Below are 18,972 nucleotides of genomic sequence, written 5' to 3'. Positions count from 1 at the left end.
GAGGAGTCAAAGCTATGTCCACAAACCTGTGTTTATGAGGAATGAAGACAGTATGAAAGCAGAGACTGAAGAACAGATGGACACTCACACCTACACCTACAACATTTAGAGAACCTCAGTTTTTTAATGTTTTAATTCATGTATTTACCAACACTTTCCAAATCACCTTAAAACCTCAAACACATCATATCTTCATCTTTATCTGAGACGTAAACACATGTATATTTGTCTCCTCTTTTAAACTGTAAAAGACAAAACAATACATTAAAAAAAAAGACAATCAACAAAATAAACACAAATAAACCAACGAACACACATGAACAAAACTAGATACAATGTAAACTTAAACTACACTAACAATTAGATATTCACTACATACAGTTTATGAAGGTCAGACCTTTAACAGTCCTACTTTAGAATAAATAATAATTAGAGCAGTCAGCTGATGTTCACGTGTCATCTGTTGGTGAAGTCAGACTGTCTTTTCTTCTGGAGGTTGTAATAAAAAGGCTTTAAAACACATGAAAACATATAATATAATATAATATAATATAATATAATATAATATAATGTGTGGATCTGAATTCCAGTGTTACATCAGTGTCTCATGTTCATTTTACTTTGAAATAGTGTTCAAGCAAGCAAGCAAACAAACAAACAAACAAACTTGCTTTTTTTCATATATTCTCCACCATGTTGACTCTGGTCTGGTCCAAGCCCACTCTACACTCTAAGAAATGAAAGGCTGGAATTTGTTGGATTTAAGTAAAAATGTTATGTAACTTGTTCCACAAAATAAGGTTATTTAAATGTAAATAGATGTTGCAGTTAATTGTAAAAAATAACCCACTAAAAAATCCAAAGTAACTGTTAATAAACCTAAAGTATGGTTTTGCTTTAATGCTACAACTGAAGAACTACATTTTCTAATCGACAGTTTTAGTTTGGTTTTACACACATTTGGTTGTAAATGTAGTGATGGAAGTCCGATTCTTTTTACTAACTTGATTCTTTCGGTTCGTTTGTCTGTTGTGAATCGATTCTGAATCAATTCATTTATTTAAAAAAAAAAACAAAAAAACATCCTGCATAAATTCAGAATCGATTCACAACAGACAAACGAACCGACAGAATTGAGTTAGTAAAAACAATCGGACTTCCATCACTACATTTACAACCAAATGTGTGTAAAACCAAACTAAAACTGTCGATTAGAAAATGTAATTCTTCAGTTGTAGCATTAAAACAAAACCTTACTTTAGGTTTATTAACACAGTTACTTTGGCTTTATTAGCGGGTTATTTTTGCAATTAACTGCAACATCTATTTACATTAAATAACCATATTTTGTGGAACAAGTTACATAACATTTTTACTTAAATCCAACAAATTCCAGCCTTTTATGTCTCAGTGTAGTCCTCTGGTGTCCTCATGTGGTCCAACCCGGTCTCCCGGACCGGTCCAGAGCCGGTTCTCACGCAGTGTCCCCTTCTCCCACCAGCCGTGAACGCAGCACCGCCCCTCCTCTGCGGGTCCGCCTCTGCGCCGCGAACGCACCGCGGCTGCGCCACGCGCACTGGAAGCCTGCCCGCGTGCGGATCCGCGTGGGCGCAGCGGAGGAGCGTCCTATAAAAGCCGGGATCCCACGGTCACACGCGCACGTCTCAGCCTCCGCTCCACGCGCGTTTACGTCCCGGAGAACCCGGAGAACCCGGAGAAGCCGGAACCGCAGGAACCCTCCGTCTATGGTGGAGACCGAGTCCCCGACAAGGATGTCCCGGACCGACGAGGTGCACCGCATCACCGAGAATGTGTACAAGGTAAGCCCGGCACCGACACCTGCAGCCCGGGGAGCCCGGGGAGGGGGACCGGGACCAGTCTGAGCCGGTCCCGGTTAAAGAGGATCAGGAGCGGTCACCTTCCCGGTGCGTCGTGTCCTGGAGTGACTCACACACCGGGAGGAGGAGCGGAGCTGACCGACATGTGAGGGCTGTGGACGGACTGGGGACCCCGAGGAACCCGGTCTGAGCCCCGGTCTGAGCCCGGTCTGAGCCCCGGTTCTGAGCCCCGGTCTGAGCCCCGGTCTGAGCCCGGTCTGAGCCCCGGTCTGAGCCCCCGGTCCTGAGCCCCGGGTCTGAGCCCGGTCTGAGCCCGGGTCTGAGCCCCGGTCTGAGCCCAGGTCTAACGGACTCAGAATAGAACCAGTGACCGGAGATGAATCCGGTTATGGGAAAACCACCGGAACCAGTTACCCGTTTAGTACCGATTAACCGGTTAGTGTCAGTTTAAGGTCTGGTTCGTGTGGGTTTAGTGTTGGGGTTCTGTCTGTGTTCGGTTGTTTGGTCGGTCGGTCAGTCGGTTGGTTAGGGTTATGTCTGTCTTAGGTCAGTCAGTTGGTCGATTGTTTGTTTGGTCGGTTGTTTGGTCGGTCAGTCGTGTTGGATCGGATCCAAACCTTTAAACCGGTCCCTCCAGATCCAGACTTCAGTCAGAAAATTCTGAAACCTGTGACAGATGGAGGTTCAGTGGAAGGAAACACTAAATGAAACAGTGGAATTCCTGGGTAAAATGTGTCTTTCTACCAGTTTTTCTGCAGCAGGACTTGGCAGAGGGTTTACACAAAACAGAATAAAAAAGATGGAGAAGAACCCAGTGGGGGTCCAGTCCTGTGGGGGTCATCTACAGTGGGTCTGAGTGAACTGGATGAAGACCAGCTGTGTTCAGAGGTTTGGGACCGCGTTGAACTGCAGGAGTTTAAGGAGGTCTATTATGGGATGGAGCTGGACCAGTCTGGTTCTCAGGGAAATAAACGTCTCATTGGTGGTGATGGGGGGGGGGGGGGGGTGTTCCTTCATGTGAGGACGAAACCTGTGGTTGATCCAGACACCTCTATGAAAACCAGAGCCTGGTCCAGAGGAGGAAGTCTGGGCTCATCTGGGTCCATCTGGGTCATCTGGGTCCATCTGGGTCCATCTGGGTCCATCTGGGTCCAGTCCATCTGGGCTCATCTGGGCTCATCTGGGCTCATGTGGGTCCATCTGGGGCTCATCTGGGTCCATCTGGGTCCCATCTGGGCTCAGGTGGGTCCATCTTTGACTGTTAAATTCTTCAGTGTAGTTTGTTTGGACTGAGGGACCGGCTTGGACCATGTACTGGTCCAGTTTTGGCCCAGGGACCCTATGTTGGACTGAACAGGACCCGTATGTGCATCCTGGGGGGCCGTCCCCTCTGAAGGGTCTACCTCAGGGTCTACCTGGGGGTTCCTTCCTGTTCTCGGCAGGAGCCCAGCTCATTGGAGGAGGATAATGATGCATTCGAGGGCTGTGAGCTGTGTGGGTGAAGGGGGCGTTCAGAGGTGTGTATTAATTCATTAAAGGTGCAGATGAACAGGAGTCTGTAAATGTCAGAGAGGAGGAGGAGGAGGAGGAGGAGGAGGAGAAGAAGAAGACCACCAGTCAGACATGTGAACACGTTTGGATGGGATGGTGTCAGCACCACCGTCTGGTCAACAGGAGCATAAATGATCATAAATGATCATAAATGACCATGAACCAGTGAACACAGGGCTGGATGTTGGTGTTTCCTTCAGTTTCATTCTGTTTCTGCTGCAGGAGCTGAACATCCAACATGACGCCATGACTGGTGTAAATATACAAACCACTTTTAATCGCTGTGTTTTCTGTTCACATTCACACTAAGGCTGTGTATCAGCAAGAGTCTGGAGGTACCACACAAATCACATACTAGGATCACAACATGATATATCATGATAATGTTAAAAAGGCCATTTTTTTGTTTCTTTTTTTTTTTAAATGATTATTTCCTTGTAGAATTGAATTCCAGCAGAAATCTGCACAAATCCTAAACACATTTGTATTTGATCCCAACAGGATCTAATGTTCTATCAGCAAATGTTCCAACTGTGTTCAAACTGAACTTCTGTTTTCCAGACATTCCAGTTTCAGATCCTGTTCAAATGTTCAGATTCTATTAGTTCACAACTAACATCAGAACAGGATTGGAGTTCAATCCAAACAAAGAACCAACATTATTGAATAAAAGAGTGTGAAATAAAAATAAATAAAAAAGAAACAAAAAATAAAAATGAACCTATACATTATCTGCATTTGAACAAATACCTAAAAATATCGATACAGTACTTTTTAATATTAATACAGTATTGTGAAATGAAATATCGCGATATATTGCAGAGTTGATATTTCTTACAGCCCTAACTATAAGTGTTCTGTGTTTATGTTCACGCTGCATCAAATAACCACACAGTCAGGGTGAGGTTTATTTTTTGGTGGTTCTTCAGTTGTTTTTCAGTTGTTTTGGTGGATTTTTTTTTTTTTTTTTTGGGTGGTTCTTCGTTTGTTTTTGGGGCTTGAACAGATTAATTATATTTCAGTTTATTTCATCGGGAAAATTGATTTGTAAAATGAGTAAATCTCAAACGGCGCTGGGTCGTGGACCAACTAAAGCCGTACTGTGAGGTTCTGCTGTACCAGGGTTTGTGAAGGACCTGATCAGATGGATCCGTTGGTTTGATCTCGGTTCTTCTGGAAGTCGTCAGGATGGAGCAGGTCGTGGAAGTTTCCCTCACTGCGATGCATTCACAGCCCTCTGCCTGTGTGGGGTAAACAGAGTTTGTGCAGGTTGCGGTGGTTGTTGAACAAACACCATCTGTGTTTGCCCAGCGCTGGAGTTGGAATCCCAGCAGCCAGCGTCTGTGGACCGGCGGCGCCTCGCACTGGATTACAAACTAATCAGATCGTCAATAACTGATTTACTGCTTCCTTTACACCGGGTCGGAGTATGTGACAGATTTATAGACTGTGAAACGGAGGCGGTCATGTGATCGCAGTTGACACGTCGACGTAAACGCAAAGGAAACCCGACGAGACTGGATCCATTTACGCCAATAAGTTGATAATTGATTGATTTTAAAGACTGTAAATAATCACATATTTTAACCAATAAAATCTAAATCTGTCAAAACTTTAAGAATAAAGTTCATCTTAATTGAATACTTAGTTTTATCAAAGGTAGGTTTATCTTTAGCAGAGGACTGGGGGATATACCGTTAGGGGTGTTAGAAAATATCGGTTCTACATATATCGCAAAAATCTAATTTCTGAAACTGTATCAATATTTAAAAACGTACTGTGGATATTTTAGGTATTATTTCCAGTGCAGACATGACAGAGGTTTATTTATATATTTGTTATTTTTTGGGAATCCTGCCTAGCTCTGTTATTGTATATATTCACATGGGTGTTTTATTCTGTTTTTTAACCAGGAAACAGAATAATGTTTTTGTGTACTAATATGTACTGTTGTGATATTGCAGGTAATACGTGTAGTTTTTAACACTGTACTGTTAAATATTGCTTATTTTACGGATCCTGAAAGCACTGTGTTCTGTTTGTGAGGCAGATGGCAGTTTTGATGGAAGTAACTGTTTAAAAAAAAAAAGAAACAAAAAAAAAAAATGTCGAGTTATTACTATTGTGATATATTGTGATATATATCATATCATGATTCTAGATTATGATTTGTAAAAAAGACACAAAACAAAAAAAAAAATTATTGAGTTATTAGTATTGTGATATATATATTGTATTATGTATTACGTTCTTTACTTCTGTTATCGTCTCTGACTCCGGTAAAAACAGCGAACTTTATCCGTTTATCGGGTTCATAAACCAGAGTGCGTCCTTCAGCGTCCGACGCCACGCTCCCTCCGTAAACATGGTCACGTTTCCCAGTCGGAGCTCCGCAAGGCTCCGCTCCAGACCCAGAGGGAGTTTGGATTGGATCTGGGGGGGGGGGGGGGGTCTGCTGAACAGTTGATCCACAGTCACAGCAGGACAATCTGTTCAGGCTTTTCCTCAACACCAACACAAACAGCAGCAACTGTGTGTGTGTGTGTGTGTGTGTGTGTGTGTGTGTGTGTTTTTTATTGTCAGTTCATCTGAGTTTCATTTCCAGATGAGTCCTTTCCTCACAGCAGGACTGATGTGTTTGTCCACAGACAGTTTTAGACAGATCTGGGATCAGCAGCAGAATGAAGTTTACACCCTGTGTGTGTGTGGGGGGGGGGTTCTGTGTGTGTGTGTGTGTGTGTGTGTGTGGTGTGTGTGTGGTGGGGGGGGGTTATGACTGTTTATATAAGAGTAGACGATGCAGGTGAACGTCGTCCTCACATTAAACACCAGCAGGTTTTACCTTCAGTTCAGTCCAACACAACACAATATACACAAAGTATTCTACACAAACTATACCACACAATATACTACACAATATACTACACAAAGTATACTACACAACATACTACACACAATATACGACACAATATACTACACAAAGTATACTACACAAAGTATACTACATAACTATACCACACAATATACTACACAAAGTATACTACACAAACTATACTATACCACACATATACTACACAATATACTACACAAAGTATACTACCCAACATACTACACACAATATACTACACAATATACTACACACAATATACTACACAAAGTATACTACACCAACATACTACACACAATATACTACATAATACACTACACACAATATACACACAATATACTACACGAAGGTATACTACACAACATACTACACACAATATACTACACAATATACTACACACAATATACTACACAAAGTATACTACACAACATACTACACACAATATACTACATATACACTACACACAATATACATACAATATACTACACAAAATATACTACACAATATACTACACGAAGTATACTACACAAAATACCACAGACATCAGTAAATATACTACACAAATACAGTATTTACTGATGTCTGTGGTATTTTGTGTAGTATATTTTTGTAGAATATTATTCTGATGTTGGTGGTATTTGTGTTGTATACGTATACTATCTAAAATGCTCCCTGATCCAGCCCTACAGCTCGACTCATAGCTTGAGGTCTTCAGGACAGCACCTGCTGATGGTTCCACACACCTGCCTGCTGATGGTTCCACACACTGCTGATGTGTTCCACACACCTGTTTTAGCACACGCCGGTGACAGGTCTGTTAAAGCTGTGGACCACGTCTATATAATGACCTGCCTCTACACCTACGGTCCATGGACTCTGTACAGAGCTTTAAGAAACACTCCAAACCCTCCTGTTCAAACAGGCTTTTTTAGTCTCCCACCTGACCCAGGACCACCACAGACCTGACTACACTTAGGATTCATCATAACGTACACTCCATGTTCACCCCCCCCCCCCCCCCCAGTCTCTCTATATCTCTTACGCTCTCGTCTTTTCTCCTCCTTTACTCTCTCTCTCATCTCTTTACCCCACCTGGTCCAGGCAGACGTCCATCCTTCAGGAGTCTGGGTCTGCTCCAGGTTTCTGCTGTTAAAGGGAACTTTTTCCTTCCACTGTCACCAATCACAAGTGTTTGCTCCTGAAGGATTCTGTTGGGTCTGTAAACTTAATTTGATTCTGATTTGAATTGATAAAGCAACTTTGTTGACTCTGTCTGTGAAAAGTGCTCTAGAATAAAATTTACTTTACTTTACTTACTTACTTTACTTTAAAATACACACCAACACTCAGTAAATATACTACATAAATACCCCACGACATCAGTAAATGTACTACATACATACCCCGACATCAGTAATGTACTACATACATACCCAGACATCAGTAAATGTACTACATACAATACCCCAGACATCAGTAAATGTACATACATACATACCCCAGACATCAGTAAATGTACTACATACATACCCCAGACATCAGTAAATGTACTACATACATACCCCAGACATCAGTAAATGTACTACATACATACCCCAGACCTCAGTAAATGTACTACATACATACCCCAGACATGCAGTAAATGTACTACCTAAATACCCCCGTCATTTCTGTGGTGTTACTGCAGATCCTCGTGTGTGTATAATTCATCTGACACTGAATGCTAATGTTGTACTTGTACTCGTCCAAATATCAGTCCTTGGGATTGGAGGTATTCTTATTTGTGTTTTCATAACCTGATGATAGAACCACAGATGACACGTTCCGTTGTGTACTTGTGGGGTTTTTTTTTTGACTCATCTGCTGGATCGTCACCACGTTTGTGGCTCATTGACACTTTTTGAATGTTTCCTGCATTTTCTGAATCTGAAACAAAGAAAAAAGACAAATCTGATACAAAAATGTTCTTGCGTGAGGCTCAACAACCACTGAAGATGTTAATTTTAGCTCCATTAAATGTGCGTTTAAAGACAGAGAAACAGACTTTACAACCCTAACAATTAACCTTTGAACCCTTTATATAAATAATGAAACTAGATGATGTAGGTCTAATTATGTAACTTTATTAATTCCTACAGTTTTTTTATTGTCATTTATTTCTTCCAACAACAATTTCACATTTTAACACACATTACATTACAAATCTTTATTTCATTTCTGGGCTTATTTGCATTTTTTTTACCCTTAGAAATCCAGATCATATTATTAATAAACCTGTTGTATATAAGCTGTTGGTGCTGCGTTCACTGACGTTGGAAAAGTCAGTTGTAGCTAAAGGGTTCAGTGTGGTTCAGGTTCTAATTTATCAGAAGTCATTATTTAAAGTGTTCTGCGGCGTCTGTTAACGTGGTGCATTCGCAGGGCGTCCGACATTAAAGCGTCTGTTTATAATATTTATGTAACGTTTGTTCATTTATCATTAATTCCTACAGTTTTTTTTTTTTTTTTTATTGTCGTTTATTTTTTCCAATGACAAATTCACATTTGAACACACATTTCATTACAAATCTTTATTTTCATTTCTGGGCTCTCTTGCATTTTTTTTACCCTTAGAAATACAGATAATATTATTAATAAATCTGCTGTATATAAGCTGTTGGTGCTGCGTTCACTGATGTTGGAAAAGTCAGTTGTATCTAAAGGGTATAGTGTGGTTCAGGTTCTGGTTCTGATCATTAAATTTATCAGAAGTGATTTATTTAAAGTGTTCTGCGGCGTCTGGGGTCTTCACCAACATCTGACAGACCAGTTACGTGGTGTGTTCACAGGGTGTCCGACATTGCAGCGTCTATTTCTAATGTCAGATCAGAATTGAACAGTCACATCCCTGCAGAGTCAGGAAACGGATGACGGAGAGAGGTGCATCATGGGATTTTCAGCTGAAATGTTATGTCACAGGCTGCACGGTCCATATTTGATGAAGGCGCCGTCACACGTGTGCAGATGCACATGAGAACGTGGACGTATGTTTGGTGGCGTTGTACACTCACTTTGTGCTCGGATGCGTCACGACACGATTACGACGGCGATCACCTCCTCCCTCCTCCCTCCTCCATCCTCCTCCAGCCTCATAACGTGAGGTGAATGGAGATGGGGTGCCCTCTGTCACGGGGGGGAATTCCAGCACGACCATATATGGAGCCGGAAGCCCCCCCCTCCTGGTGAACGGGGAGCGCTGACTCCGCTGCCGCTCGGAGATAAGAGCATCTGAAAGGAAACGCTCACATAAGTGACTGCATTTCATCATCTGAGTGAATGAGCAGCAGCATTAATGGACCCCCCACCCACACCCCACACACTTATACAAGGCAGTAACAGCTCGTTCTAATGGATGGAACTCCTCCAGCTGCAGTTCTCTGATGCCGTTCTGACAAAAACCTCCACATTCACACAGATCTGAGCCCAGACCATCAGCAGTGTCCACATGGGCGTCAGACTGTTAGAACCTTGCATCAGCATTCCACGACAAAGGAGGACCGTGGAGAACAGACCCAGACCAGAGCAGACCAGGAAACCTTTAATCATCCATTTAAAAGTTCAAAAACAGTTCCAGGTTCCCTGTACGTCAGCGTCCTGTTCCATCTGACTCCATCCCCAGTTCTGCTCAGGTTCTGTCACTAAGGCTCCGTTCACACTAGGGATGTGAACAATTAATCGACTAATGATTAACTGTCAATAAGAATTTGCTCTATTAAATTATTAATTGTTGGTTAATTGCCCTTTTCTGCCTGTCCACACCCGTCCACACCCATCCACACCCGTCCACACCCGTCCACAGCGGTCCAAAGGCTGCTGGTTTGTCCACGCTGGGATAGGCGGTCATCGAACCGGATCATGGTGTTGATGAGTTAGAATGTCTGTATGGACATGGAGGAGGAGCCAAACAGACCGACTGTCTGTTTGTGGGTGGAGCCAAACAGACCGACTGTCTGTTTGTGGGTGGAGCCAAACAGACCGACCGTCTGTTTGTGGGAGCGGTGCACCTCTGAATAAATCCAGGCACAAATGCGTGGTCGGTATCAGTGTTTTCCTGGAGGTTGGTCTAGTCCAGGGTCAGTCAGACAGAAGTTAAACCTCCTCCAGACTCCTGGTCCAGGACACAGGTGTGGAATGCATCTGTGAAGCTTCAGGAGGAAAAGAGAAATGAGCGAAAAGATTCACTTTCACTTCTGTGGGGGGGGCACAGACTGCCCCATTCCCCCATAGTATTAGAAGGAGGACTGAAAGTGACGCACATATGCACGTAGTTACCAACCAACACGCACGCATCCCCAGAGTACACACACACACACACACACACACACACACACACACACACACACCAGCAAAATGCACATGTGTGCCCCCCCCATTCCACCCCACCACACCAACAGATGAATTCCACTGGAAACACTGACTGTATCCAATGGTTCAAGAAAACAATCATTAAGGAAAATGACCTGGTTTTATCATGAAGTATAGAAACAATATTTAGCTTTTATTCTTCTAGACTGTAATGAAAAGAATTCAGGTTCTCGGAAAATCGCCGCTTATCATTAATCGTTAATCAACTGATAAGGTCAACCAACTAATGATTAATGGATTAATCGTTAATTTGCATCCCTAGTTCACACAGCAGGTCTTAATGCACAATTCAGATTTTTTGATGAGATCTTTTTTTTGCGTCAGGACCTGGCTCAGATGGTAGAGCGGGTCGTCCAATAACCGAATGGGGCAGTTCGAATCCCACTCTGTCCTTGTCATGTGCCGTTGTGTCCTGCTTCACCCTCCTGGTGTCTGAATGCATATGAATGTTTGGTGGTGGTGGGAGGGGCCGTCAGTCTCCCCCCAGGACAGCTGTGGGTACAGGTGTAGTTCACCTCCACCAGAGGAGAATGGATAATGGACCCACTGGAGGCCCTTTGAGATGTGTTCATAGAACAGCACTACATTTACAGTATTCTATAATCTACTATAAACACACGTTCTGTGTCCCATCGCTGGTCCATCACAGGAGGACGTTGTACTGGTTTTCCTCAGCCTTCACAGGCCCCTCGTCACCAAACTCACCAAATGAATTCAAACATTCCCTGACTGTCCACTAGGCACAATTTAATGTCCATATTCAAATGGTGTCAGGTATGCTGGGCCATTCTAGCCTCTGTCTACTTTGAATTCTTCATCCCTGCCTCCATACTCCATTTTCAGAAGTGGTTCTGCTGCTGTCATGACATTCTCCTGTTAGCAGACAATGCTAACATGTGAAGGCTGCAGTTCACTACCGCTGGATGAATGGAATCATACCTGACAGACCAAACACATCCATGCTCTTTCCTTCATGCCTCACATGTTTGCTCCAATTATTACCTGCACATGCAGGATTAAATGGTAGTTTACAAATGGATAGTGGTGGCAGACAGTTCTACTGATCATGCTATTGTACAATGGCACTAGTTATTAACATTAATCCAATCCTAAAACCATTAAATCCAGTGGGTGGATTAAAAATCTGTTTGTTTTCTGTTCAGATCCTGGCTCCACTCAGTTGAATACGTACGTTTAAACTCCAGTGGGTAAACACTTCTTATCAGATGACTTTGAGTGTGAATCAGCTGATCAAACAGTGGAACAGTTCCTCTGATATGAACCCAAACATTAGTGTCCATTCAAAAGAATCCTGTTTTTAACTCAGATTCACAGATTTCTGTTTGTAATGGACTCCTTTTGTAACTGTAGTTTTGTTGTGTGTGCATCTACACACACTGAAGGTCATCTACTGTGGGTGGTCGCCGTGGAAACAGGAAGCCTCCTGTGGTGTGAGTTTGGACGGCGGTCAGCGTCCAAGGTGACCTCTGACTTTGAGTCGGTGGATTTAATTTACCTGAGGTTCAGACTTTAACACTGTTCATTTGGTTCATTCAGATGATGAGGAGGATGATGAAGATGAATCCACTGACGGGAGAGTTTCACTGAGTCCTGTGGTCCAGTCTGACACCAAAAATCAATATATACGCGTAATATATGTATAAGACGTTTACGGATGTTATGGACATTTACGGACACTGGGATGATGATTGTTGGTTTGTACAAAAATACAGTTTGTAGAAATGGAAAAAAGGTGAATTTATAGAATCTGTGTCTAATCAAACTAATTTATATAATCAGATGCGTTTATATAATTTGTATCTTATCAGGCTAATTATATAATCTGTATCTAATTGGATGAATTTATATATCCATATCTAATCAGTCAAATCTATATATCTGTATTTTATATAACCTGTATGTAATTGGACTAATCTATCTAATGTGCTGCAGGTTCGAGTCTTGAACCCTGCGCTCAGACCTTCAGTGGTCTTCATGGTTGAGGTGGTTCTACTTTGTTCTTTTTTTTGTTCTTTTTGGTTGTATTTTGGTTCTATTTCTGGTCTGTTTGGGCCTCCTGCTGCCGTCTCCATCTGTGATTGGTTGACGTGGCCTCAGCAGCAGCTTCATATTCATTTACACTCGATGATGTGAGTCATCAAACACTCATGGTGCTTTCAGCAGGTGGACTCACATCCTGCTGTTGTGGTTTTTGTTGACACGGGTCGGACTGAACCTGAACCTGAACCACACCGTCTGTTTGTTCGCTTTCATCTGGACTCAGTTTACTTTTAATTTAAAGGGTAATGTGGCGTTTAGTCGTTGACGCTTTACTGGGTTTAAGTGTCTGATCTGTCCTGAAAAACCAGTCTGTTCTGCACATGTGCGGAAATACCACATCCTGTCATCAACGATATTAGTCATTTATTAAAGGTTTTTCTACATCTGTAATTAAAGGTGCGGTAGGAGATGTTTTCCTGCAGTATTTTTACTATATTCTTTAAAATACCCTTCACGCCCCGATTACAACCAATTAATTAAATGCTCTAACACAAATATAAAATTTTAGTCACCTGTGGAATGGACAGGACTGAAAAAACACCATCCATCCATTTAACCGACCCACTGAAATTATTGAAGGGGATATGTCTGTCAAACTCAACTGACATTTGTCCCTCCCCCCTCTGTTTGTACGCCGCTTCGTGCATGAATCGTGCGTTCTCAGAGGTTTGAAGCAACTGGTACAGGAAACGAAGACAGAGCCAGTTTATATTAGTTATATTAGCCAGATAGTTATGTTAGCTGTATAGTTTTTAGCTATTTAGCTTATTAGTTATATTAGCATTAGTAGTATTAGCTATTAGCTATATTAGTTATATTAGCTATAGTAGTTTATATTAGCTTTATTAGCTATATTAGTTATATTAGTTATATGGCTATATTAGTTATATATTTATATTAGCTATATTAGCCCTATTGTATTGCTATATTGCAGCTAAAATGTAGGTGCTTGAACCGTTTTTCCAAGATCTCCTGCCCCACCGCAAAATGAAAACACAATCCTCGTATTGTCGTGCAGGTTTGGGATTTGATTGAAACAGAAGTGCGTAAAGTCGGTTTTTCCATTAAATCACAAATGCAATGATTTGTTTATTTGTTATTGTGAGATGACATGAGAAGTCATTCCATAAACATCAACGTAAATATGGTGTTTATTTACAGATATTTAATCAAAAAGTGGAGTTTTGGCAAAATTCTCCTTTTTCCATTACATTTCTATGCGCAAGTTAAATTCACACAATTTGAGAATCAATGGAAAAGTGACTATTGTTAATTTTGACAATGAGTAGAATTCACTCTGAAAATCTGACACTGGCCACAGAGTAAATTTTACTCTACTTTTGAGTGGGATCAAATGTTATCTGAAACAGAGTTAAATTCAACTCTGTAAGAGTTAAATTGACACTCTGTTTTTTTTTTTTTTTTACTGTGTGTGTGAAACTTTTACCCACTGGTGGAATGTGACGTATGTGGTGGAACCGGTCGTTCCGTCGTCGTTCATCGTCCTCCGCTCGGTCGGAGTTTCATCTGTTCAGTTTGTCTTTATGTTCAAACTCAGACCTTCTTCACACTGTGATCGGTGTTGGATGAAGCTCCTGTTCACCTGTACTCTGTATTTTACCAGCCTAGTTTCCTAACACCCCCCCCGTCCTACTTCTGCTTCTTCTGGATTTTTCCATGTGTGAAGGTGACTGTGGACAGGAGGCGTCTGTCGTTTACTCAGTAAAACACGTGGAATGAATACAAGAGCAAACACCTGTACATAATAATTAAATAATCAGACGTATAAAAGAGAGCAGGTAGAAGATCTGGACAAACAGGATCAAACAGTAGAAGGTGGCAACAATAAACTGTAAAATGTCTTTTTTTTTTTCAGTAAGAAGGACAGAAAACATAACCCTGATGATTTCCTGTGCAGATTCATGGACATTCATTCGAAAAATATTCAGTAAATGAATTATTTGCAGCCCAAATGGGGGTAAGCCGTTATAGATTATAAGAAAAATAAATCATTTTTTCTGTGCTAATTGTAGATGTAAAATAAAATAATGACGCTAGAAACATTGGTTTTGGTTTTTTTTTATTTAGAATATCAAAATTTAAAACCAAATACAAGGAAAAACAATATATAAATAAACTAGAAAAGCACTCAGAGTGCAGACCTCCGCCAAGGCAGATCAGTTCTGCCCGATCACCACCAAGATGTAATCATTCTTCCTTGTGTCAGTATCAACATTTCCTGAAAATTCCATCCAAATCCATCCATAACTTTGAGTTATCTTGCTAACAGACAAACAACAGAGAAACAAACAAACAAACAAACCCAGATGAAAACAGAACCTCCTCCGTTCCTTAGCAGAGGTAATGAACAGAAAATGGCAGATAGTCAAAAAATGAACAAAAATGAATAGAAAATGAAGAAAATAGTGAAAAAATGAACAAATATGAATAGAAATTTAAGAAAATAGTCAAAAAATTTAAAAATTAAGAAAAATAGTCAAACATTAACAGAAAATTAAGAAATAGTCCAGAAGGAAGAAAAATGAATAGAAAATGAAAATAGTCAAAAAATGAACAGAAAATAAAGAAAACAATCAAAAAAAAGAACAAAAATGGATAGAAACTTCCTTGTGCCAGTTTCAACATTTCCTGAAAATTTCCTCCAAATCCGTCCATAACTTTTTGCTAAAAGACAAACAAACCACCCAGATGAAAACAGACCCTCTGGTCAGAAAGGTTAAAACACTGTGTCTTAAATGTTGGTTGTGTGTGTTTTTCTTCCTCTTAGATGAGGCGGTACGGTCCTTTTTGTTTTTTTTTGGCTCTTTCATGGCGGTCACCCTGCTTCAATAATGCGAATGCAAACAGATGGAAACAGACGGACGCCTCGTTCTGCCGCTAACGGAGCGAAAATCAATTAACAGCTTCAGACAGTGTTGAGTTCAGATCTGCTGCTGAGAGCCGGTCTGCAGCCAAAACCTGGGTTTATTTTTACTCTATGCAGGGGAAAGGGTGGGGGGCAGTGGGAGGGATGGGGGGGTTAGCTTAGCTGCTCAGTCTGCCTTCACCCAAAACTCCAAATCTGTGGACGTGCACACAAACCCATCAACTGTCAAACCCATGTAGGACACACACTTCCTGTTAGTTTCCTCCGTCGTATTTGGACCGAACGTGCGTCGCTCTCGGTTCTGCGTCATCTTTGAATCCCTTCGCTCGTCCTGCGTCTCTTCGGTGAAACCCTCCGCTCATAATCACATCGGTTTCCCCAGTGACCCGACTAACCAGCCGTCTGTCCTGTTTGTGTTTCAGTCCATCATGGAGCAGTTCAACCCTGCTTAAGGAACTTCATCGCCATGGGGAATGAGCTACGAGAAGGCGCTGACCAGTGAGTACCCCCCACACCCCCCCCCTACCACCCCTGTCTTTTTTCCTCTTCTGTCCTTCTGTGTTTTGTTCTGATCGGGTGAAAGGCCTGACCGGTGCTTGACGCTGCTTTTATCTTCACCCGTGGTCCCGACGGTCGTACCGAACCTGACGACACTTTTTAGTGTCAGAAAAACCGGTTCCGCTGGTAGAGGAAGTAGAAGGTTCCATTCCTGAATGAAACCCTTAACCCCCTGAGCCCTGATCCAGGTAAAGTCATGATTTAGTGGATTTTTATTGGGGCGCTAGGCGGCAGAGTAAACCGTGGGTGAACAAGGTTTAATCATTTTAAAACACAGGGATTGATCGTGATGTCTCGATCTGGCTTTTTATTTTTTTTGGATTAGTTTTTGCCGATACCGATCCGATACAGACTTTTTACAGTGAAATTTCGATTTAAATTCGGTAGTCATATTTCTCGGTTCTTCTTCTATTATTTTCCTGTAGATCCCAGTTGGTCTGAATGTGGAACCTGAACTAAAACATCTGACACCTGTGACTGAAGAACTGGAGGATCATTTTTACACTTTCCAAATTCAGACTGTGAACGAATCAGAACCTTATATTTTCCACTGCTGTAGTGCATCTATGGACAGTTTATTTGTGGGTCGGATTGGGGCGGGTCAAATAATTCTACAAAAGCCCCGCGGGTTAAAAAAAACCCCGACTTGCGCATCACATCCGTACCTCAGAATGAGTCCAAGTGGAGCTGCAACCGATTAATCGACTAGGTCCTTGAAGCCAATGCAAAAATTACCCAATGCAATTAATCAACTTGAATTGATTAAAGGGAAATATTCTATTGCAGTTTTCCTGAACTGAAGCTTTGTGCGTCACAATAAGCGTCTGTGTGAAACACAACAGTGGAACCAGTGTTTAACATCAGAGAAATGAAGGAAACAAAGCTTTGATTCAGGAGAATTGTGGTTGAATGATTTTTTGTATCATTTTGAGTCGATAATCAGTTGCAGCTCTAAGTTCAAGCACAGAGTGAAAGTGAAACGTGTAGACGCTTTACTAGTTCCTCTGTTGCTGCCTTTCCACTACATGGTACCGGCTCGGCTCAACTCAACTTGACTCGGCCTTTTGCGTTTCCACTATGAAAAAGGACCTGGAATCTGGTACCTGGTACTAGTTTTTGGTCTCACCTCGCTGAGGTTCCAGGACTGGGGACCAGATACCAGAAGGTGACACTGTGTAAACACTGCAGACCACTGATTGGTCAGGAGTCATGTCTATGCCCCGCCCTTTTACAAAAAACAGATGCAAAAGTTGACAGTAAATCTGTCGGTAGGTGAATCCACATGATGACAGTAAACTGTGAACTCCACCATTCAGTCAGGAGGTTCAGTCTTTGGTGAAACGTAAAAATTCAACATGAGTTTGACGAGACAACAGGCAACGAGCGAGTTATCAGCAACTCTGAACAGACGACACGGAAGTAACGTGTCGCATCGCTATGACGACCAGGTACTGTAAAGTGGGTAGTATCCTAGAATGGAAACAGTCTGGAATCGGACCTGGTACCAGAGTGGAGTGGAGTCGAGCTGAGCCGGTTCCATGGAGTGGAAACGCGGCAGAAGCCTCCCGCTGTTGTGCAGCTTTTCCCTACCACAGCAACTTTAATTTGAGGGGGCGGGACATTTGCCCCTCCCCCTTCCCGAACCGGGCCCAGATTGGCCTGATCTCATAACTAGGGATGTAACCATATAAAAATTTAATATCACGGTTATTGTGACCAAAATTATTACGGTTATCCTTATTATCGCGGTATTGTTGAAACTGTGCTCAAAATATTCAAAAAGTACTGATACACACACTGAAATAATTTAACCAAGTTGTATTTTGAAGAAACAAAAAAAAACAAAAAAAAACAAAAAAAAATAGTAGGCACAATGTACTTTTTGTTGCAGAAACATTCAATATTAACAATGTAAACATCAAACATACAAATGTGCATTAAAGATGGAACCGTATGGACACTGTTGGACCATTTTCCAAATCAAGTTTGAGTTGTTTAGTTCTTTTCAGAGATAGATAGATATAGATAGATAGATAGATAGATAGATAGATAGATAGATACTCTCTTTTTCAAAATGCAATAATCAAACACTGTTATCATGATAATCAGAATTTAACGGTATCACTAACTGTGGTTTATCGTTATACTGGTAATCGTTACATCCTACTGTGGACTAAATCCGATCAGATCAGAGCTTCTAAAAAGTGCCAGATCGTCAGCCGATACCCATCTGTAGATCGGATCGGGACATCCCAAGTATTTGAATTTGTAAATAAGTCAAAAACAACGTTGTAAGATGCATTCGAGGCGGACTGTCGAGTCTGTTCAGGCGTACAACACCAGAGGAAAAGGGCCCTGATTGTTTTGACAGTTGAATGGATCCAAATGGGACGGTTGTTGTAATTTCATGAATATTTGTATGTGGAGCCTGAGGACACATGACATGTACGTGTTGGGCTGAAGCTGAAGCTGTGGAACTGCTGTGTTCCATCTCATGTTCATACACATCCATCCAAAACATGCATCTGTGTGTCTGCATGAGGGAGAACGTACAAACGGGCGGAACACCGAGTTAAAGAGCGACGCTAAGAAAGGTCTGGTGGGAAACAAGTGGAGCAGGAGCCATGGGAAGTGGAGCGGGGGGTGGAGGTAGAATAATGAGGCCCCCACGGGAACCGAGAAGGAGAGCAGACGGAGCCGGTATCCAGGACGAGAAGAAAAAATAAAAATATATATGGAGGAGGGCAGAGGAGGGTGGAGGAGCGGAAGGTAGAAATGAGACGGAG

At 41.8% G+C, this 18,972-nt stretch overlaps 1 pseudogene; it reads left to right on the top strand.

Moving 5' to 3' along the window:
* The first annotated feature begins 1,437 nt into the window (after window positions 1–1,437).
* The window catches only part of LOC115410120 (brain-specific angiogenesis inhibitor 1-associated protein 2-like), a 69,241-nt pseudogene continuing 51,706 nt past the window's right edge, over window positions 1,438–18,972 (top strand).

Source organism: Sphaeramia orbicularis, chromosome 19 (genome assembly GCF_902148855.1).
Source record: "Sphaeramia orbicularis chromosome 19, fSphaOr1.1, whole genome shotgun sequence".
Classification (NCBI taxonomy): Eukaryota; Metazoa; Chordata; class Actinopteri; order Kurtiformes; family Apogonidae; genus Sphaeramia; species Sphaeramia orbicularis.
The sequence above is the reverse complement of the archived record's forward strand: the minus strand, read 5'-3'. Positions and strand labels throughout refer to the sequence as shown.